The sequence below is a fragment of the Rhinoraja longicauda genome, chromosome 10 (genome assembly GCF_053455715.1).
Source record: "Rhinoraja longicauda isolate Sanriku21f chromosome 10, sRhiLon1.1, whole genome shotgun sequence".
Lineage (NCBI taxonomy): Eukaryota > Metazoa > Chordata > Chondrichthyes > Rajiformes > Arhynchobatidae > Rhinoraja > Rhinoraja longicauda.
The window spans coordinates 15,073,155-15,096,214 of NC_135962.1; the positions used below are offsets into that span (position 1 = coordinate 15,073,155).

Genomic DNA, 23,060 nt, shown 5'->3' on the forward strand with positions numbered 1-23,060 from the left:
TTGACCTTCATAACGAGAGTATTTGAGTACAGGAGCAAAGAAGTCCTTCTGCAGTTGTATAGGGCCGTGGTGAGACCACATCTGGAGTATTGTGTGCAATTATGGTCTCCTAATTTGAGGAAGGACATCCTTGCTATTGAGGCAGTGCAGCATAGGTTCATGAGGTTAATCCCTGGGATGGCGGTACTATCATATGAGAAAAGATTGGAAAGACTGGGCTTGTATTCACTGGAATTTAGAAGGACGAGAGGGGATCTTATAGAAACGTATAACATTTTAAAAGGACTGGACAAGCTAGATGCAGGAAAAATGTTCCCGATGTTGGGGGAATCCAGAACCAGGGGACACAGTCTGAGAATAAAGGGGAGGCCATTTAAAACTGAGGTGAGAACAACGTTTTTCACCCAGACAGTTGTGAATTTGTGGAATTCTCTGCCACAGAAGGCAGTGGAAGCCAATTCACTGGATGAATTTAAAAGAGGGTTAGATAGAGCTCTAGGGGCTAGAGGAATCAAGGAATATGGGGAGAGGGCAGACACAGGTTACTGATTGTAGATGATCAGCAATGATCACAATGAATGTCGGTGCTGGCTCGAAGGGCCAAATAGCCTCCCCCGCACCTATTTTCTAAGTTTCTATATTTCTATCAACATAATAGAGGCTATCCGCTGACCTCCCTAGATACACTCATCACTGCAACAATAGTTTAAACCATGGCATAATTCTGCCATAATATATGAAAGAGAGCTTTAAACTTTACTGAAGTTATCAGATATCACATTGCAGAACTAAGAAATACTCCTTGAAGAAAAAGTACTTGCCTGATATTGGCTTTACGTCTGACCTGGGCCAAAAAATCATGATTGCTTGCCAATTTACAAAGTTAAGTCACAAATTAATTAAATACCCAATGTCCTACCCCTATCTAACTAAGAAGTAAACATCAAAGCAGATGTCAGCTTCACCTCACCAGACTAGACTGTATTGCATAAACAAAGATCCCATCCTTATGATTGTCCAGTAAAAATGTAACTGAAAAGTGAATGCATGTTGGCCCTACCCCAATCGAGGAGGACAAACCAAACCCTAAACCAATTGTTCACCGGGGAGAAACATTGTGCAAGAGCAGTTTTAAAACATAAAACGCCAACAGGGCAAATGAATCACTCACATTGTAGTGCTATCAAGTTCTCTTAGCTTACTGTGGAAACATGGCATATAGAGCATTCGCTAGTTATTCCAAATTGTAGATTCATTGCATTTCCATTTCACTTTTTGTCATCAGAGAACCTCTTGCAGATGCCGAGATGATCAAGCAATCAGAATTTAGATGTGGCTGGGTAAAATGCACAATAAAATTCCCTTGGTGTTGGTGCTATAATTTTCCTTCTTGCCAAGGTTCGTGCAATGTCAGATTTCTAGTCCTCATCCTGACTGCCTTTATGGACTTAATCCCAGCTTTTTGCCAAAACATGTGTAGTTTTGAGCTATCGACTCGCATATGCAGCAAGAACTGGGCCAGTGGAGACTGCCAACATTATTTTTAGTCAAATTCATACAGTGGTCAACGGAAGAAGTTTTGATCTCAGCAGCCTAATTTCAACTACAAATCGGGTCTCCAGAGATGAATGGCCAGTGTGATGGCCAGCTCATTTAACTCACTGAAACTTTAAGATCTGTAATCTGAACGTGTATACTATACAAAAAAAAATTCTACTATACTACAACGCACTGATTCCTCTGATGCAATTCCATAAAAAAACCTTGTAAAAATTGAACTTTATCGCCTTTGCTGATTTCTCCAGTGATTTTATTTAAAAAAGGGAATATTGAATTTCAAGACTTCAGTAGCCCTTTCACACACATCAATGAACTGGTCAATGTACCTATTCTTATCAGTCTTCTTGCCAGATATTATAATTTGTTTGAAGGAATATATTGGAATCATTATCACATTAAAGAGACCCAGGTGCGGCTCACATTCTAGTGGCCTAAAGCAGAGACCAAGGCACAAAAGTCATCCCACTGATTCGCTACATTCTTCGTCTTCCTCTTCTGAAGGAATTAGCCTTCCTGGTGCTGTTTCACTGTCATCTGAGCTAGCCATTATAAGCTCCAAAAATTATTACAAGAAAGAGTGAGAATGCAGAAGAAAAACCTGGTCTCAATAATGACAACAATCAGGTGTGCGCTAACAAGGGGCAAATTACATTTGCACCTATAAAAGTAGTGTAGTCTACCCACTTACCCATGACATTCAATAGCATAATCACCAAGTCCCCCACCAGCAAGAGCCTGGGGATCACCATTGTCCAGAAACTTAACTGGAGCAACAACAAAAACATCATACCTCTAAAAGCGAAATAGAGGTTCAGCATCTTGTGGTGATTGACTCACTTCCTGACACCCAGAAACCTTTCTACCAGCTACAAGGCACAAATCAGAAACATAGAAGACTCACCATTTGCTTTGCTGAATGCAGCTCTTACAACATGCAAGAAGTTGGACACTGTCCAGAACAAATCAGCCTACTTGGTTGGCACCCCATCAATTGGCCTAAACGTTAATTCCTTCCACACCAGCTTCAGTATGTACCATCTACTGTACAAAAAAACACTGGAGTTATTTGCCTTGCCTGCTTGAATAGTACTTCTAAACTCACAACCTCTACGACCAAGGATGAGGGCAGCTTGGTTATAGGAAAATCACATGCAGGATCCCTTCCAAGTCACACACCATCCTGATTTGGAAATATATTATAAACATTCATCGTTGCTGGGTCTAAATTCTTGAACTCTCTTCCCAAAAGCACTGTGGGCGTAAGACTTAAGTGGTTCAAAATAGCGGCTCACCCTGCTTTCTCGAGGGAAATTAGGAATGAGCAATAAGCAATTGGTCTCACCAGCAAAGGTCTGATTGCAAAAAACCCAAAAAGGGTTGTGGCAACATCCTATAGATCAGGATATAGGAATACAGGACTGCCCTGCTCCTAGACCCTAAGGTACAGGTTTGCATGAAAATGCATGTATAATCCATTTCTGATGTTGGGTTATTAATCAGTATCAGACGTTTAGACAATAGACAATAGGTGCAGGAGTTGGCCATTCAGCCATTCGAGCCAGCACTGCCATTCACTGTGGTCATGGCTGATCATCCACAATCAGTACCCCGTTCATGCCTTCTCCCCATATCCCTTGACTCCACTATCTTTCAGAGCTATATCTAACTCTTGGGTATTTATTCACAAAATGCTGGAGTAACTCAGCAGGTCAGGCAGCATCTCGGGAGAGAAGGATGGGTGATGTTTCGGGTCGAGACCTTTCTTCAGACTTCTAACTCTCCCTTGAAAGCATCCAGAGAATCGTCCTCCACTGCCTTCTGAGGCAGAAAATTCCACAGATTCACAACTCTCTGGCTGAAAAAGTCTTTCCTCATCTTCGTTCTAAATAGCCTACCTCTTATTCTTAAACTGTGGCCCCTGGTTCTGCACTCCCCCAACATCGGGAACATATTTCCTGCCTCTAACGTTCAATCCCTTAATAATCTTATATGTTTCAACAAGATCCACTCTCATCCTTCTAAATTCCAGTGTCTCCAAGCCCAGTCGCTCCATTCTTTCAGCATATAATAGTCCAGCCATCCGGGAATTGACCTCGTGAACCTACGCTGCACGCCCTCAATAGCAAGAATGTCCTTCTTCAAATTTGGAGACCAAAACTGCACACAATACTCCAGGTGTGGTCTCACCAGGGCCCTGTACAACTGCAGAAGGACCTCTTTGCTCCTATACTCAACTCCTCTTGTTTTGAAGGCCATTAGCTTTCTTCACTGCCTGCCGTACCTGCATGTTTACTTTTAGTGACTGATGTGCAAGGACACCCAGATCTCATTGTACTTCCCCTTTTCCCAACTTGACACCATTCAGATAATAATCTGCCTTCCTGTTCCTGCCACCAAAGTGGATAACCTCACATTTATCCACATTAAACTTCATCTGCTATGCATCTGCCCACTCACCCAAACTGTCCAAGTCACCCTGTATCCTCATAGCATCCTCCTCACAGTTCACACTGCCACCCAGCTTTGTGTCATCTGCAAATATGCTAATGTCACTTTTAATCCTTTCATCTAAATCACTAATGTCTATTGTAAATAGCTGCGGTCCCAGCACTGAGCCTTGCGATACCCCACGAGTCACTGCCTGCCATTCCGAAAGGGACCCGTTGATCTCTACTCTTTGTTTCCTGTCTGCCAACCAATTTTCTATCCATGTCAGTACCCTACCCCTAATACCATGTGTCCTAATTTTGCCCACTATTCTCCCATGTGGGACCTGATCAAAGGCTTTCTGAAAGTCCACTGGTTCTCCCCTGTCCATTTTCCTAGTTACATCCTCAAAATATTCCAGAAGATTAGTCGAGCATGATTTCCTCTTCGTAAATCCATGCTGACTCAGACCGATCCTGTAACTGCTGTCCAAATGTGCCGCTATTTCTTCATTTATAATTGTCTCCAGCATCTTTCACACCACCGATGTCAGGCTAACTGGTCTATAATTTCCTGTTTTCTCTCTCCCTCCTTTCTTAAAAAGTGGGATAACATTAGCTACCTTCCAAACCACAGGAACTGATGCTGAATCTATTACAACAAAAAAGCCAATTGCGTATCTAGCAAAACAATGAAAGTTTGGTGTACCATCAAATCTAAAAGAACAAAGACATAGATATGCAATGGTGCCAGTAGTATTAAAGGTCCACATTTCAGTCTTCAGAAAGCCAACTGTCCTCAGGATTCTCTTGATATTATTAATATTGCTTTCTGTATTCAGAGGCTGCATGCAACATCCCATTAACGCATTCAGAACACATACATAATGCTAATGATTTGTCTTTGACACACGCTAACTCCTCCACCACCAAGTAAAAATAGAACAGGTACTGCACACTTCACTGCAGAGAATTTAATAGATTATTCTCACAGTAATGCTTCACACGAACAACAGTTAGCAGCATTAGATAGAGAAATTTAAAAAGTGTCTAAAAGCCAAATTGTCTTTTTCTCCAATCCAGAAGAGGTAAAACAACATTAGCCAAATTAGAGCATTGAACCCACTCTTTGTTTTGCTCTTTTGCAGTGCTGTTTCCAGAACTCCCAGAAAGGCAGCAGCTGCAGAGTTGCTGCCTTACAGCGCCAGAGACCCGGGTTCAATCCGGATGACAGGTGATGTCTGTACAGAGTTTGGACATTCTCCCCGTGACCTGCGTGGGTTTCCTCCGGGAGCTCCAGTTTCCTCCCACCGTCCAAAGACGCACAGGTTTGTGGGCTAATTGGCTTGGTAAAATTGTCGCTAGTGGGTGTAGGATAGTGTTAGTTTGCGGGATGGACTGAAGGTCCTGTTTCCGCACTGTCTCTCTAAACTAAACTAACCTGAAACAATGGGCACAAAAAGCTGGAGTAACTCAGCGGGACAGGCAGCATTTCAGGAGAGAAGGAATGGATGATGTTTCGGATTCTTTACACTCAACTCATTTCCCGCCAACATGCAAACTACCGTATTATTTTCTGCTTGTTGCCACTTAAGCCCTAGAGGCAAGCTGACTGCTGCCTTCCATGTCTGAGACAGAGGACAACGACAAAAAAACAACACAGGTGTGCCTTCTCTTGGTGCTCATACAGCAATAAAACAATTTGAACTCTGCAAAAATTAATGGAATAGAAATGAAAATGAATTGAAACCAGCATTATGATATAATGCACACAAGCACTGAAATAGTACCTGGCACACCTAGAGATTGGAGCTGCAACATTGTTAAAGAGAATTAAAAGCCTCAGGGAATTGAGATATGCACCAAAAATCAGTGCAGCCAAAGGTTTTGTGGGTAAGGACTGCGGACTGAGATCCTACTGTCACTCGACACAGAGGCTGGGTTTTGAGAAACAGCCTCTCCAACATCTCACTGAGGGGGCATTGTGCAAGGAGGAAACATGAGTGGCATTGATGCATCGCTAACAGAATGTATTGATGTGATGGCATAATCAACGTAAAGAAAGACATATTGAATGGCGGAGTAGACTTGATGGGCCGAATGGCTTAATTCTGCTCCTATCACATATGACCTTATGAGATCTTGGGACATCACACTGGAACTATTTTGCACTAACAAAACACCGGCTTGTGTCCACCCAGCAATGCGGATGCAGGTTAAAGGATACATAATCGTCCAGATGGTCAATTTAAATGACAGTCCCATTCCTTCTCTCCTGCAATGCTGCCTGACCCGCTGAGTTACTCCAGCATTTTGTGATACCGTCGAAATTTAAATGAGAGTATTGGTTTGAAAGAATGTCCAGGTTTACGCATTTTAAGATATCTATTTTACCTAGTTTATTGAAGCATTGAGAAGCATTTGAGCTTGTAGACTATGAAATGCTATATTTTGATTTTGATGATGATGAAACATGCAATGACTGTGGGGGGAAATGAAAAAGAGCCGATTTTGTGGTGGGTCAGTACTCACAACAGGAAGACATTTCTACCAATTACCAACCTTCAAACTAACATTAAACGCAAAAACAGACCTGCACACTTGTCAGAGTTACTACCTCTCTGGAAGATACAGATTAATCAAAGAGGCAGTGACAGGATTTACATGTTGCAAATCCACTGTAACCAATTTCTAGGTTAGGATTATATCCATCGCTTCCAGAGCATTCAAATGCATTGGCTTCACCTCTGCAATAGGCATCACTGGCCCTGGCAGCCTCATGTACTTTGTACTCTAACGTGCAGTCATTTGCAGATCTAGAATTCTCTGCCCCAGAGGACTGCAGATGCTATCCTTATCTCTCCATAAAGCCAAGACAAGATCTTTGGACTAAAACGGAATTCAGAGTGATGGAGAAATTGAGCAGAGAGGGGAGTTAAGACCAAAGATCAATCAGCCTCGATCTTAATGAAAACCTACAGGGTCATATAGTCTACTCTAGCACCTGTTTGTTGTAGTTTCCTCTACTTGTGTGCTTATGTATACTTACCTGTCATGACATCAGCCATTCAAGGTGATTCTTTATCCCTCATCAGAGAACTCCACTCCTTTTTCAAGTACAAAAGAACCAACAGCCAAATTTAATGTAATAAAAGTTTGCTTTATCATCTAATGCTAACTCAATTGCCCTGAGTGACACTACTATTAAACATATTTGAGAGTCACATCATATTTCACCCATTTCATTGCGGTTCCTTTGTTAGATAAATTGCAGGTTTGGCAGCAGAGCGTCAACCTCCGCATCACATGTTAAGAAGATCTCTTGTGCTCAAAACAAAATTGAGAAAAATCAAGCATTTTCTCAGATTGAGTTGCCAAGGCCAATGCCTAGGGGCCTCAGAAAATGCCCCACACATCCAGCATAAATGTTTAAAAATAGATGCAATTACAATTATCACCATGGTACGAAAATCTTCAGCAGGACTATCTAAGATGAATATCAGCAACATTCTAGGTAGTTGGAAGTTGTTTATCTATAATTGAAGATCGTTAATTAAGCTCAGCTGCCTCTAATCAGATTAATTGCCATACTGTGCATATTAACCATGTTAATTCGCTTCAGCGTCCACTGCTAAGCTTTAATTTCAACCTCGACATATTTTAGGGGCTACTGATGGAAGAATTTCATAGAGGCTATCTGTACACTTTATTTCTGCTGTCCAACCCTCCAAGCTCATGGCACACAGAAGAACCAAGAGCAAGTATCTGCAGCAGTGTCTTGCTGAGGGCTGTTATACTGCTCTGGGTCTGCACAATGAACGTTCACAAGTATGTACCCCTGAATGATTTTTTTTAAATTCCACTTAGGCTGTACCTTGTGCACTATCGTGCTGAAGATTAGTTTATTTTATTTTATTTTATTGTCATGTCATGTGTACCAAGGTACAGTGAAAAGATGCCAAATCCCTGTCCTCTACCAGTATTCCCTCAATAAGTGATCACCTGGAGCACCATGTGCAGCGGTTGCCAGTGAGGTCTGGCGTTGAGTGGGCTGGAACAAGTCACGTGGCTGCTCAGTGCTGAGCTCAGGGCTGTACCCTTGCCAAGATGGTGAGTGCCAGGGTCAAGCACCACGTACCGACAGACTGCCTGGATCCTATGGTCTCCAATTACCTCCTGCTGAATGTGTAGAAGCTGCTGTCTCCCTTTCTTAGTTGAGACTGTTACCGTACAGAAAATCTCCAAGCTGGGAGACTGCCAAGTAGTGAAACCTCGAGATGCAAAGTCAACGGCTTCCCATACACAGCTTACAGAGGAGGAGGAATCCTATCAACGCATGGGATAGCTGCTGCCATCCTTACTCACTTTGCTGGCCAGGGTGCAGCTCTGATCCCCAATGAATTGCCTCATCACTTGACACACCAACATTCAGGCAATCTCTCCATACTAAGCCATGGGGTAATTCATTGTTGGCTCTGCACCAGGTTTCTGGCAAATCAGTGCTGTCTATAACACATCTGTGAGTATAATGATATAATGGCCTTTAGCACTGATTCTTTTTGCACTCCTTGAGAACACATCCTGAGTACCAAGAGAGGTACCAGCATATCCGGTGCATTTCATGACCTCATGAAGTCACAATGCATTTTACAAACAAATTAAGTGCTTGAAGTTTTTGAAACAAGACAAGCAATATAAGCATTTCATGTTCCTGGAATGAATAACAAGAGAATGAGCTGAATCGAAGAGAATGGGCAATAATAATTTCGTTGTATGCAGTGCTTTCAACGACATGCACCGGATATGTTGGTACCTCTCTTGGTTGACAGACAGAAAGCAAAGAGTGGGGATAAATGGGTCCCTTTCGGAATGGCAGGCAGTGACCAGTGGGGTACCGCAAGGTTCGGTGCTGGGACCACAGCTATTTACGATATACATTAATGACTTAGACGAAGGGATTAAAAGTACCATTAGCAAATTTGCAGATGATACTAAGCTGGGGGGTAGTGTGAATTGTGAGGAAGATGCAATAAGGCTGCAGGGTGACTTGGACAGGTTGTGTGAGTGGGCGGATACATGGCAGATGCAGTTTAATGTAGATAAGTGTGAGGTTATTCACTTTGGAAGTAAGAATAGAAAGGCAGATTATTATCTGAATGGTGTCAAGTTAGGAGGAGGGGGAGTTCAACGAGATCTGGGTGTCCTAGTGCATCAGTCAATGAAAGGAAGCATGCAGGTACAGCAGGCAGTGAAGAAAGCCAATGGAATGTTGGCCTTCATAAATAGGGGGCGTGGCTGTGTTCTGCAGCTGCGGCTCACCGGCAGTCTCTCTGTCTTTTTTTTGTTTTTTTGTCTATTGTCATCGTTTAATGTACGTTTTGTTCTATTTTTAACTCTGTGTATGTGGGGGGGTGGTGGGGGGGTTGGGGGAAACCTTTTTTCTAATCTCTTCCTCAATGGAGATGCGACCTTTACCGTGTCGTATCTCCGTTCGCGCTACGGCCTAACATCGTGGAGTCGGCGGCCTCCAGCTGGGATCGACCTTGAAGACTCCGGTCGCAGGGCCTGGACTTACCATCTCGGAGGCTTCGGCCATGGGCCCTGCAGACCGCAACATCGGGAGCTCGCAGGTCCCTGGCTGGCGGCCGGTTTTTGGGAGCTCCAGCCGTAGCAGCTTTGACCGCCCCGAAGCGCGAGGTACGATCGACCCGCTCGCAGGCCCTTCATCACCCTGCGTGGCTCGGCCGCAGCACTTTCCATCGCCCGGTGGGGGCTCAGGACTTTCATCGGCCTGCTCGGCTCGGCCCTGGGACTTTCCATCGCCCGGTGGGGGCTTCAAAAAGTTCGGAGCCTCGATCACCTCGGGGCACCACGGGAGAAGAATGAGGAGGAGATAAGACTTTTCTTTGCCTTCCATCACAGTGAGGGTGTGCCTGGAGCAATCACTGTGATGGCTGTTTGTGTAAAAATTGTATCTGTGTGTCCTGTGCTTTTTGTTGTCTACTGCCGGACCCTGACGTGAGAGGACGCTGGCGTTGTTTATTCGCCGCTTTTCCGTTAGGATAGTTTGTCTGTTTGTTTTTAATGTTGATTGTTTTTGTAAAGCGCTTTGAGCACCCGATAAGGCGCTATATAAAATAAATGCTTATTATTATTATTATTATTATTATTATCATAACAAGAGGAGTTGAGTATAGGAGCAAAGAGGTCCTTCTACAGTTGTACCGGGTCCTGGTGAGACCACACCTGGAGTACTGTGTGCAGTTTTGGTCTCCAAATTTGAGGAAGGATATTCTTGCTATGGAGGGCGTGCCGCGTAGGTTCACTAGGTTAATTCCCGGAATGGCGGGACTGTCGTATGTTGAAAGGCTGGAGCGATTGGGCTTGTATACACTGGAATTTAGAAGGATGAGGGGGGATCTTATTGAAACATATAAGATAATTAGGGGATTGGACACATTAGAGGCAGGAAACATGTTCCCAATGTTGGGGGAGTCCAGAACAAGGGGCCACAGTTTAAGAATAAGGGGTAGGCCATTTAGAACGGAGATGAGGAAGAACTTTTTCAGTCAGAGAGTGGTGAAGGTGTGGAATTCTCTGCCTCAGAAGGCAGTGGAGGCCAGTTCGTTGGATGCTTTCAAGAGAGAGCTGGATAGAGCTCTTACGGATAGCGGAGTGAGGGGGTATGGGGAGAAGGCAGGAACGGGGTACTGATTGAGAGTGATCAGCCATGATCGCATTGAATGGCGGTGCTGGCTCGAAGGGCTGAATGGCCTACTCCTGCACCTATTGTCTATTGTCTAAATAAAGGCATTCATTCATTCTATTTTTAATGACGTTCACTGAGGGAATAGCCATGGCGAGAGATAACACAAGCATGCATAACGATTTCAGCTGCAGATGGACTGAGACAAGGGATAGGCGAGATGGCTGATGTCATCATGATAGAAGTAGACAGTCTTTATAACAGAAATGCTATTGAGTGAGCAGTTTATTGCAGGATCAGTCTAGTCAGTTGAACGCGGTAACGAGGAGACAAACCCAAATAGTGGGCAGAAAATTGGATCCATGGCAAGATCAGCAAATGACAACTTTATCTTCGTTCTTGTTTCGTATATACCTCATGGTTCAAGAATTAAATCCCAATTGAAAAGTCACAACAGTGAGGTACAGGAATATGAAGAACTTAATTGCAGCAGCATTACCACAAATTCAGACAACACGAAGAACATAAATTATACATAAATTGCAAATAGTTTCTGCACGGCAATGATAAGAAAAATAACTGGAAAAGTATTAGTGCAAAACACAATTGGAAAATAAAAACAAGTCCATGATAGAACGAGAGGTGTCCCAGAATGTTCCATTGCAGAGGTATAGGGTTGTGTGGATTGGGTCAAGAACCTGATTATTGATTAACTAAATTCCCTTTATTAAATCTAATTAACATAAAAACTTCAGTGTATGAGTATGCCAAAACATTTTTGGAAAACGGTGACTTATAATATTGTATGTTATTTACGTATTAAGCCACAAGGATAGGAATGCGTAGGCCCTGGGTTTAAAAATTAAGAAACCTCACAGGAGGAGAAAACAAAAGTACTACTATCTTTTAAAAAAAGTTTGCAGAAATAGCCAAAGTCCAAGAAAAACTTGACATTTTCCACACTGCAGTTAAATATGACAAGATCAAACCAGTGGGTGAAGCATGGTATTACTTTATTGCTGCAACTGAATAGATTTTCCTCACAAACTAGAGAAAATGAGCCTTTGAATTTTCCAAGGTATTTATTCACAAAATGCTGGAGTAACTCAGCAGGTCAGGCAGCATCTCGGGAGAGAAGGAATGGGTGACATTTCGGGTCGAAACCGTTCTTCAGACTGAACTTTGAATTTTCCAGATCAATCTGTTATAAAAGTTTAAAAAATGATATGTAGAAGCAAATTAACTGGAATATTGTGTTTAGGAAGAAGAAATAAAATACTTCCTAACTTCAATATTAAATAAAATACTTGAACAAAACTTCATTTTTCTGCATCGCTCAGATTTCTCACATCACCCATTTTACTTGGCAATCGATGCCCTCACCATCAATGTCATTCCTTTTGAACTGGGAGGTCCAGTTCCAAAGGTTTTCCTTGCCAATGTTGGCTGACTGCTTTAGCCAAGAGGAAGAGCCTGAATGTTCACAATAGAAGACACTGCACAGGTGAGGTACAAGACTAGCCCATATAGAGCACCAAAATTATATGTTCAAGAAACACAGCTCGCAATTGAGATTCCGTGCCCATTCAACTTGGCAAAAATCCGTGCACTGCACATTAAACTAAAGCATCATCTACCACCCAAATGTACAAAAAAAGCCAAAATATTTTTTTCCTTGATTTTTCCCCGCAGCTTGTTATTTGAAGTCAGGCTGTGAAAACAGCCGTTTATTCTATAAGACATAAGAATTTCCTTGAGTAATGGAACTGAAATTTAAGATGGAAAAAGGGAATCATAGAGTGGGCTGACCAGGAAAACAGCAAAAATGAAGGAGTTTTGTTCAGCCTAAGTTTACATGGCAGAAACCACTGTCAATGCAGGGAATGATGTATTGCCTGTGGCAAAGATGTGGTTAAACTTAAGCTGCATATTAAATAAACAATGGTCACTACTATTTTTTGGTTGTCTTCCTGCTATTGACAACCTAATTGAAAACAGGAGGAATAAAGTGGCATGAGCAAGGAAAGGGTGCACAGACAGGAAAAAGAGCAAGTCAATGCATGAAGGGGAAACAAAAGGTAGGTGTATTGTTGCAGGATAGAGCCTGAGGAGGTGATGGAGATGGGTGAAAGTAGATGTAGGGCCAAAGAGCAGAGGCTGAATGTATAGGAACACAGGCAGATGGGTAGCATAGTCAACAGAGTTGGCTTTTCTAAAAAAAAAGCAATATTAAACTTGATTGTAGACAGCCAAATTGCAGATAAAGCTTCTCTGAGCTTTCCTCTTTGCTGATGGGGTATGACAAATTCAGAATGTGACAGTTTTATGTATAGTCACCAATTCATACACAATACAAGTTATTAGCGTGAAAATGTTGGCCCCAGATTTTATATCTGGTCTTTGGTACCTGTGTCTGAAAGCATTCCCTCCAATTGGCCTATTTAAGATTTTCTTCCTTCTATTTATCGAGAAATGCTTCAAATATGTACAGAACGAAAGCACATTTAATTTGCAGGGAATTAAATCTTTATAGAATAATCCGGTTGTACAGCATAGAAGCAGGCCCTTTGCCCATCGTGTCAATGCCAAACATCAGGCCTTTCTATACCCACATTAAGTTCATTAAAGTTTCCATCTGGATGCCACATAAACATTGTTACTGTTCATACCACCACCATCTCCTCCAGCAGTTCAATCCAGATACCAACTGCTCAGAATGAAGAAATTACAACTCAGATCCCCTTTAAACCCCCTTCCTCTCACATACATCCCTCCAACTCCTACCACCCAGCCAATTCTGTATCCAATTGGCTAGCTGACGTGTTCTAACCTATCATGTCAACTTACCATGCAGGATCTTGTCAATAACCTTTCTAGAGTCCAAGAGTACAACATCTAGGTTTAAGGTGAAGGGGAATGTTTTAATAGGAACCTAAAGCACAACTTTTTCCACAAAGAGGGAGGTGGTTATATGGAACTAGTTGCCACAGGATGTAGATGAGGCATTTAAAATATATTTGGGCTGGTACATGGACAGGAAAGGTTTAGAGGGAGAGGGGTCAAACACGGGAAAATTGGGACTTGCTTCAGTGGTCATCTTGGTAGGCATGGACAAGTTCGCCGAAGTATGACTCTTGGACTCTATTTAAGAACTTATCCATTCCTCTTGGCTCCACGCATAGACTATTGCATTGATGCTTAATGGGACCTTTGCTGAATTAAAGAGTCAATGTCAGTCAAACAAAAGGGATTTAACTGGTTGCAACCAGTGGGCTGCATGCTTATGTCTTAGTGCAGGCTTTGCTCAGCCCTTACATTTTCATTAAGAATATATGGGGCACAGAGAAAAGACCAGCCATGATTTTTTTAAATGATGCAGCAAATGTGAGGTGCCAAATGGGCTGTTCCTGTTTCTATCTTTTATGTTCTTATCTTAACAGAACTCTTGTTTACATAACTTTGGCAGAGTTAACTAACTTCAAAATATCTTGTTACCTCTACTGTTTGTGGTCTGGCAGAAAATTTTGACAAGCAGCTGTTTAAACAACACAGCAAACAAAAACTAGCAAATCCGACAATTACTTGGAGCCAATCCAATGAAAATGTCTTTGTTTTTCCACAGCTGAGCTGCAGATTATATAAATACAGCTCGACACAAAGGTGAATTTAACTAGCTTTTAAGGCAATCTCTCAGTACATCTTAATTTGTCAAGTCATGATATAATCAAACGGTAAATATAATTGAATATCCAAGATATTTTCTTTATTTTCTCTTTCTTGAAGGTGTGGATTCAAACTGATGCCTAAAATGTTTGACTACTTCTCTTGAACATTCAGCATAAGCAGTACCAATTGATTTGAACAACATCACATGCAACTCTATACTTCCAGGGACACCAAAAGGGGTCCTGGCTTAGATGGTCACCAACACAGCAGTAGCCAATTTGAAAATATATTATATTAGTTCTAAATATATGGTTCTACATCAGAGAAACGAACCATCCTTCACCATCCACTCTGGACTTGTACAATCTTTGTTGTGATTTTAAAAAAATACTGCATTAATAAATACTCATAACACCTTCAGCTGGAATAGGGCCCACACCACACTTACCAAAGAATGTTGAGGCCTGAGGGTGCAAAGGTGATTCACCAGAATGGTGCCAGAAATTAATTACTTCAGGTGCGAGGAAAGATGAGAGAACTGAAAGTATTTTTCTTGTTTAAACATTGCGATTTATTGAAGGAATTAAATTTGAAAGTTTCTTAATGAACAAGTAGAAGCTGTTTCTCCAAAATAGGGTGTGGGAAGAGAGATACACTCCAAGAAACCATTTGCGCGGTGTAGGAGCTGTGTTAATCCGAATGAGGCCTTCCTTGCAAGCCATCAAATCAATGCAAGCACTTTCAAAACAAAATCCTGTTGGTCTCATTTGAGAACTCTTTCCCCACATGCCTGCAATATTTTTTTCCAAATATTTATCCAATTCCATTTTGAAAGCACCCATTACATCTGGATTTACTGCCCTATAATACAATACATTTCAAATTCTTAGTACGTGTTGCACAAATAAATGTTTCCTCGAGTCTTTTGACAATCACTTTAAATAAGCGGCCTCTGGTTATTGTTTCTTCATGTCGCTCTAATCCTCCTAAATCTTTTGTGATCTTAAACGTCTCTGGACAGAAATGTATGCTTCATTACAAGCAAGGAATGTGCAATTATTCCCTGAACTCTATGCTAAACTTCAGTTCAAACGTCGTCAGCAAATGAATTTCACCTAAAATCAATAAAATATCCTTAACGTCTCTGTCTAATGTGAGCAACTACAATCTTTCCATGCAGTATAAGTCCTTCATGATAGGAACCCTCCTATACCTCTTCTAAAACCTGCATGCCCATCCTAAATAGAGTTGGCCTGAAGTGAGCTAGGGCTGAGATAGTGTTTTATGCAACCTGAGCATCACTTCCCACCTTTTGCGTTTCTTATAGGTCTTTATTACGCTGCCTTGGAAATCTGTCCTGCCATCTTTCAAGCACCATCTTCAGATATCTCTTCTTCCATCCCCTTCAAAATTTACCATACTGTGCAAATTATTTTATTTGCAGAAGATACAAAATCTCTTGCTTTTTGGTGTTGACAAGCTTCTTTTTAACCGCTGAGCTATCTAAGGGTCAAAATATGGGCATCTCCCTTTAGAAGGACATGCAGGATTTGGAGAGGTTGTGGAAAAGCTCCAGTGAAAAGGGTTCCGATTTGCAGGGAAAAACTGGGATTGCTTTGGTATTGCTCTGGGATTTGCATTAACCAACTCATCAACCAACCAGCACATCTTTGGGATGGTGGAGGAAATGGTAGCCGCCGGGGATATCCATGCAGGAGAACATGCAAACTCCAGGCAGACAGCACCACAAGTCAGGGACAGACAGCTTACGAAAACTAAGAGGAAGCAATTCTATCTAATACTTAATACAAACATGCAAGTTATTTGGAGCTGAATATTGTTACAGACATTCCAGTCTTTTCTCCTCGTTTTTCTCTATTATGAAACATTTTTTGGCCCTTTTCTACCCTTTAATGTGATTGGCTCAGTTGCACCAAGGATATCTGCAATTCTTTTCAAAAGAATTATGACAATTGGTCGCAGTTTTTAATCCTTGGCTCCAATTTGAGACCAAAAACAACTAAGTTATAATTTTAAATACATGGTTTAGAGGAAAAAAATATCCAAGTTTTTAGAGCCTTACACTATCTTGCAGAGTCTGTGTGTAATTAATGTATAATTTATATAAAAAAGGTTTTTGTCTGTTGTCCGAGTCGATGCTGCTGCAATCAAGATTTTGATTGTGTGTGCACCTCGCTCTACTTGTGCATATGAAATAAACTCAATTTGGCTACATTATACTACATGGCACCTCGACACCAACATTTAATATTTTAAAAATGTTTGAAATGATTTACAAAGAATTCAAACTGACTTCAGTAATACAGTGATCTGAATTAAAGTTAAACTAGCTTTATATATGACCTCTTAAGCTAAATGTAAGCAAACGATAGGAATTATTATTTTTACACATTCGATGATTTTATTAGTTAGATTTGTAAAAACACTGATTGGTTTTACACAAACTTAAAAACATATATTCATCCGAATAATCGTGGTTGCAAGAGTTCCTTAACACTGGGTGTCAGGTGTGTGAACGCTTAAAGCAAATGGAGAAAGTCACGTTTCTCCATGAGTTAGTCAAATTTGATAGGATCTGCACCATAAGCAAAGTACTTTTAATTTTATTATGATAAATAGCACATCTAGCTACTAAAGTTGATGTTAGCTTTTCTAATAATTTCAAAGTCAACATAACCACACAATAACACAGGAAACATTTAAGCAATAGATTATAGAATCACTGAACTGTCAACAGAAATACGAATTGTAGTTTTCATTAAAAAAATACATTTTACTTGGAAGAAGTCTTGTAGGTTTAAAAAATGTTTTTTTGTTTACATAGGACCATGTTGTGTTGGTTTTTCTGGGAGTGTCAGATAATTTGAGGATATTACAGCAATAAATCAAATTACTGCTACATTTCAGCTTCACTCAAGGCAATTTCAAAAATACTGAGTGTTGTTGGATCCTTGTTTGCACCTCCCAGACTTCTTCTTCTTGATTGCCGCCAGAAGCTTGCGTCCTTTTCAGGACGGACAATGACAGTGATGTCAACATTTGAAACATAGATGATGGACAGGAAAGAAGAAGACATCCCAGACTATATTTGACTGAATAAAGGCCAGGAGATCGGCTTGCGTGTTTTGGATGAGTGGCTTTCAGTACCACTCTTGTGTAATTTATACACATTCTTTTGCAGAGGGTGCTTACATAAAACACTACATCAGCTGATGAATTGGAGATCAGACTTTATTCAAAGCAGTCAACAGCAAGATGTTAACTTACTGAGAAAATTGAAATCTTCAAAAAGGAACAAGCAAACTACAGCAACTTTGCGAAAAGAGTGATTTTCTTGAAAAATGGAATGCGTGGAGAACAATTTAATATAATCAGGAACATAAAAATCAAACTGTTATTGCTGCGTGTTCTACAAGTTTACCTCAATGGTCTCCATTGTGATGAGTATACTCTTTAAAAAAAATACTTGTGCGTGTGTTTTAAAATTTATGTCTTGCCAATTTACAACTTCTGATATCGATATTGTGCTGTAATGCAGGAAACAGAAAAGCCAATTTGCCTGTTGCAAGCAAACACTTAAAACAGTAATGCATAATGACCAAACACACTGTTCTTGAGAAGCTGTTGATTTAGGGATAAATATTGCAAAGAACTCAGAGGATAATTTCCCTGTTCTTTTTTGCAAAACTACCAATAATGACTTTATGTCCTCTCTGAGCGGAGATAAGACCTCAGCTAAAAAAAAAAATTTTGTATAAAGAACAGCTCCTCAGATAGTGCAGTAGTTACTCAGTAGTGCATTGGAATGTAATTTTGGACATGTGGTCAAGTTTGTGGAATGGGAATTGAACCCACAGCCTTCTAATTTTGCAGAAGCATGGTATTTACCAAACCACGGCTGCCACTGAAGTCAAGGTTGCATCATGCATCATCAGTCTGAAGAAGGGTCTCGACCAGAAACGTCACCACATCCTTCTCTCCAGAGATGCTGCCTGTCATATAACATATAACATATAACAACTACAGCATGGAAACAGGCCTGTCCGGCCCTACCAGTCCACGCCGACCATTCTCCCTGACCTAGTCTCATCTACCTGTCCCACTGAGTTACTCCAGCATTTTGTGTCTATCTTCGGTCGCATCATGCATCCTTGGTTGAACCATGCAGTCATTTTGCTGCTTTCAAAATCCCCAATTGGAAACCAAATTTGCAGTTTGTGAACAAAATCGTTATAGGAACTGTTACATCAATCCCATGTACACAAGCACACTCAAAAGTAGGTATTTCATAATGTACAAATATGAATCTATCTATTGATCCATCTCGCTTTACAAGTGTAATCAATTCTGACTTTAGTCCATTTGAAGGCACATAATAATTCGAGCACAGTTAAAACTTAGGACTGCAGGTTGCAACTATACGGCATAATTTTCAAACTTAAATATTTAACAAATATTTTCAACTTGTAACCAGCCAGAGCAGTTAAACTGATTTTAATCCCTAGACTTGTCTTACATTACTGTTTAGTTTAATGTTACATGGCATGCTAGATTAGGTGGTTAATGTAATCAGGAATGGACACTTAGTTATTCATGAGATGCTTTCTAACATGTCTCATCTTCACAAGTTCAACATAGAGTGCAGTCTATCTTTGAAATACATTAAATGCCAAACAGCAAAATACATCTGGATGCTTTGAGACACATCAAGCTACGTAATTTTTTTTTTTTAATTGTTTGTGCTTCCAGAAGCAGTCGCAAAATAGCATTAATACCGCGGTCTTCCCCAAGATTGACAATGTTCGTGAATTTGACAATTCATTAAATAAATCTAGAATCAAAAATGATTTCAGTACTACTTTTGGGACCTATCGCCTTTTCACCCAAGAAGCATTTCAATCACAAGCCTAGCAAATAGTTAAAGAAAAGAGCATCACAGCTAAAATTAAAGCAAAAACAAAAACTTACTTGTGAATGAGCATACAGGAAAACTAAGTGAACAAGATGAGTTAAAATGGTTGAAGCTTTTCTACTTCCACAGGAGATCTCTTGGCAAAATTCAAAATATTGCTACATGTACAAAATGATCACTTATTGATAAAAAGCAAGATGATAGCTGCTTTACCAAGAAATGGGAATCATTAAAGCAGTTCCTGTTTGCACCTGGTTTTAACCACCGCAGCCCACAAAACATTAAGGCAATTCCTTAAGATTGCATGAGCGCTCATGTAGTTAACCTGTAAAGGAAAGAGGAGGAGGGAGCTCACACACAGATAAGAGAGCCGGTTAGGGTGAAGGACAAACTCGCATTCAAATAAAAACTGCTGGAAACACCCAGGTCAGGTTGCAACTATGGAATAAGAAACAGAGTTAATGTTTCAGACCATAGACCCATCAGCAGAACCAGGAAAGTGAAGAAAAAAGTTAAATTTTAAGTTGGAGAGAGGAGGAGAGATAACTAGGATATGAGGAATACCTCATTTAGGAGAGGTGGCAATGATTCTGCTGAGACATCCGGTTGACACATTAATGACGCAGAGAGCGAGAGACCGAATTTGAAAAGTTAATCAGAGCTGTTGCAATGATCTTAAACAAAGAGGAAAATGTTGAAAATGTCCAGTATATCCGGCAGTTTGCACAGAGAGAGTAAAAAGGTTATTGCATAAGGGTAACCTGCAGCAAAACTAGCCAATTTGGATAGAAGCAAAAAGCAAGCTATCTAAGATTGTTGAATTCAAAATAAGAATAAAAGAACGTACGTTTAAAAAGGAGATGAGGAGGAATTTCTTGAGTCGGTGGATGGTGAATCTGTGGAATTCATTGCCGCAGACGGCTGTGTAGGCTGTCATTAGGCATTTTTAAAGCAGAGATTGGCAGAGTCTTGATTAGTAAGGGTGGCACGGGTTATGGGGAGACGGCAGGAGAATGGGGTTGAGAGTGAAAGATAGATCAACCATGATTGAACGGCGGAGTAGACTCAATTAGTTGAATTCTGCTCCCATGACAGGTATTTCTATTTTTTTTTTAAATCAACTTAGTCCTCAGTGCTAGGTATTTAATGAAGAGTTCAAACACTACATACAGACCTACAACTTAGGAGTTCCACTTTCAGAAAGATGTGCGGAAAAGCTGTACTGCACTGGCAGAAAATTACAGTGTATATGCCTCATTGATTCTTATGCATGTGAAGAGAAAATGGAATTTGGACCGAAACAGTATGAGTGAGGTCTGTTCAAATTAATTTTGTTGCAAATTCAGTCCCCTTAAGCCCAGACTTGAAGTAAGATTTCCAGTGGGTATGGCCACTTGAAATATTTTCTTCTAATCTCCTGGCAGTCAACATTTTATTTGGTAAATTACTGTATAATGTAGACCACCTCGCCAGGGAGAGAGGGGACCTCACTCAATGCCACAGCCAAGTCATCAACATTAGGTTCATTAAGTAAAACAACAAATTGTGTGACCAGTGAATAACATTCTAAAGTAAATTGCATTCTTTGTTTACTGTCAACTTAATTTTTTTGTGCATCTAAGTCTAATTAAAATGTCAGAAAGATCGACATGTGAAGTTTTCATCCTTCCACTCAAAATGCATGGAATCCCTAGCCCAGACATCTTGCCCTTCCTTCTGCCTTTAGTTTGGACACTGGTCCTAGGGGGAGGCTTTTAAAATTCAAAAGCAGGAATCAAAAATATAGATTTATACTTTCAGCAGTCTAACTGGAAATAATGAAATAAAAGCCCCAACCAAAAATGTACCACAGAGCACTGTTTCAATTAAAGCTCTGAGATAAACCCAGTGAGAGCACTGCAGCAAGGCATTCTTCTCAATTTTTTCAGGTCTTTGAAAAGATACCGTAACAACGTTTTTCTCCTGTTTCCAAGTGGTCATTTCTGAATATCTGAAATTTTCTTGATGTTAATATCAGTCTCACTTATTGCATACAGAGCTTCAATACAAGATGGAGACTTCAAGCCTCATTTCAGAGTAAAAGTCGACCTGACCCCTTATCATTTTTACCGCAATGTGTAATGTAATCCTTTTATTTTAGTTCACAAAACACAGTTAACATTCCAATGTGTCAGTTTTGGAAACTTCGATTGGGGTAAAAATAACTAAGAATTAAGTAGTTTGCTGGTGATATCTGGACATTTTCCTTAAACATTAATGGAAAACCACAGTTTTACTACCTCAATTAAAGCTTTTAAAACAGAAGCTAATTTCCTAAAATAATGAGAAGGGTTATCAAAGATACAGAGTAACTGATTAACTGAACAGATATAAAAACAAAAAAATTGCAGATGTTGGTTAATACACAAAAGGACACAGTGTTGGAGTAACTGCCAAATCTGTTGGAATTCTTTGAGGAAGTAAATAACAGGATAGACGAAGAGGAGTCAGTGGATGTTGTTTTCCTAGACTTTCAGAAAGCCTTTGATAAGGTGCAGCACATGAGGCTGCTAAAGATGATGAGAGCCCATGGTATCAAAGGGAAGATACTAAGATGAATAGCAGGTTGGCTGAACAGCAGAAGGCAAATAGTGGCAACAATGGGGGCTTTTTCTGGGTGGATGCTAGTGACAAACGGAGTTCCGCAGGGGTCGGTGTTGGGGCCGCTATTCTTCACGTTGTATATCAATGATTTGGATGAGGGGATTGAAGGTTGTGTGGCCACAAGCCACAAGGGAGAGGGGCAGGTAGTGTAGAGAAAACCAGGACTCTGCAGAAAGACTTGGACAAGTTGGGAGAGCGGGCAGAGAAGTAGCAGATGGAATACAGCGTAGCAAAATGTGGCGCATGTGGAGTTGGTAGTAGGAATAAAGCCGTGGACTATTTTCTAAATGGGGAGAAAATTCAGAAATAAGAGATGCAAAGGGACTTGGGAGTGCTTGTGCAGGATTCCCCAAAAATTAATTTGAAGTTGAATTAGTAGTAAGGAAGGCAAATGCAATGCTAGCATTTATTTAATTAGAGAGGACTAGAATACAAAAACAGGAATATAATGCTGAGGCTTTATACGGTGCTGGTCAGACCGCATATGGATCATTGTGAGCAAATTTGGACCCCATGTCCGCGGAAGGATGTGCTGGTGCTGGAAAAGGTCCAGAGATGGGTTATGAGAATAATCCCAGGATGAGCATTTGACAGCACTGGGCCTGTACTCGCTGGAGTTTGGAAGGAATGAGGGGAGACCGCATTGAAACTTACCGGATAGTGAAAGGCCTGGATAAGAGTGGGTGTGGAGAAGATGTTTCCACTAGTGGGAGAGTCTAAGACCAGAGGTCATAGCCTCAGAATAAAAGGACATTCCTTTAGTAAGGAGATGAAGAGGAATTTCTTTAGGTTGTGAATCTGTGGAATTCATTGCCACAGAAGGCTATGGAAGCCAAGTCAATGGATATTTTTAAGCCAGAGAAAGATAGATTCAAAGTCAAGTCAAAGTCAAAGTCAATTTTATTGTCAATCCTCAGCCAGTTTACACAGACAGAAAATCGAAATACCGTTTCCCACAATCCCGAGGAACAAAGTGCATAAAACTAAGTTAAAATTAAAAAGGCACAGCAAACAACAATCAACATAAAATATAAAATATAGTCACTTCAAATGCGTTAAAAATTTTTTTAAAAGGTGTCTGGTGCTGGATGTGCGTGTGTGTGGGGTGTTAAAGTCCAGGTCCAAT

The 23,060-nt window shown here is 40.7% G+C and overlaps 1 protein-coding gene across 8 annotated transcripts in view; it reads right to left on the minus strand.

Moving 5' to 3' along the window:
- sipa1l1 (signal-induced proliferation-associated 1 like 1) overlaps positions 1–23,060 on the minus strand; it is a 296,284-nt gene that overhangs the window by 184,386 nt on the left and 88,838 nt on the right. The window contains exon 1 of one of the 8 annotated variants that reach the window (XM_078406245.1): positions 2,462–2,483. The exons of the other annotated variants lie outside the window; for them this stretch is intronic. The gene's annotated coding sequence lies outside the window, so the exon portion shown is untranslated. Of the gene's footprint in view, positions 1–2,461; positions 2,484–23,060 lie in introns of those variants that run through there. 8 annotated transcript variants of the gene reach the window in all.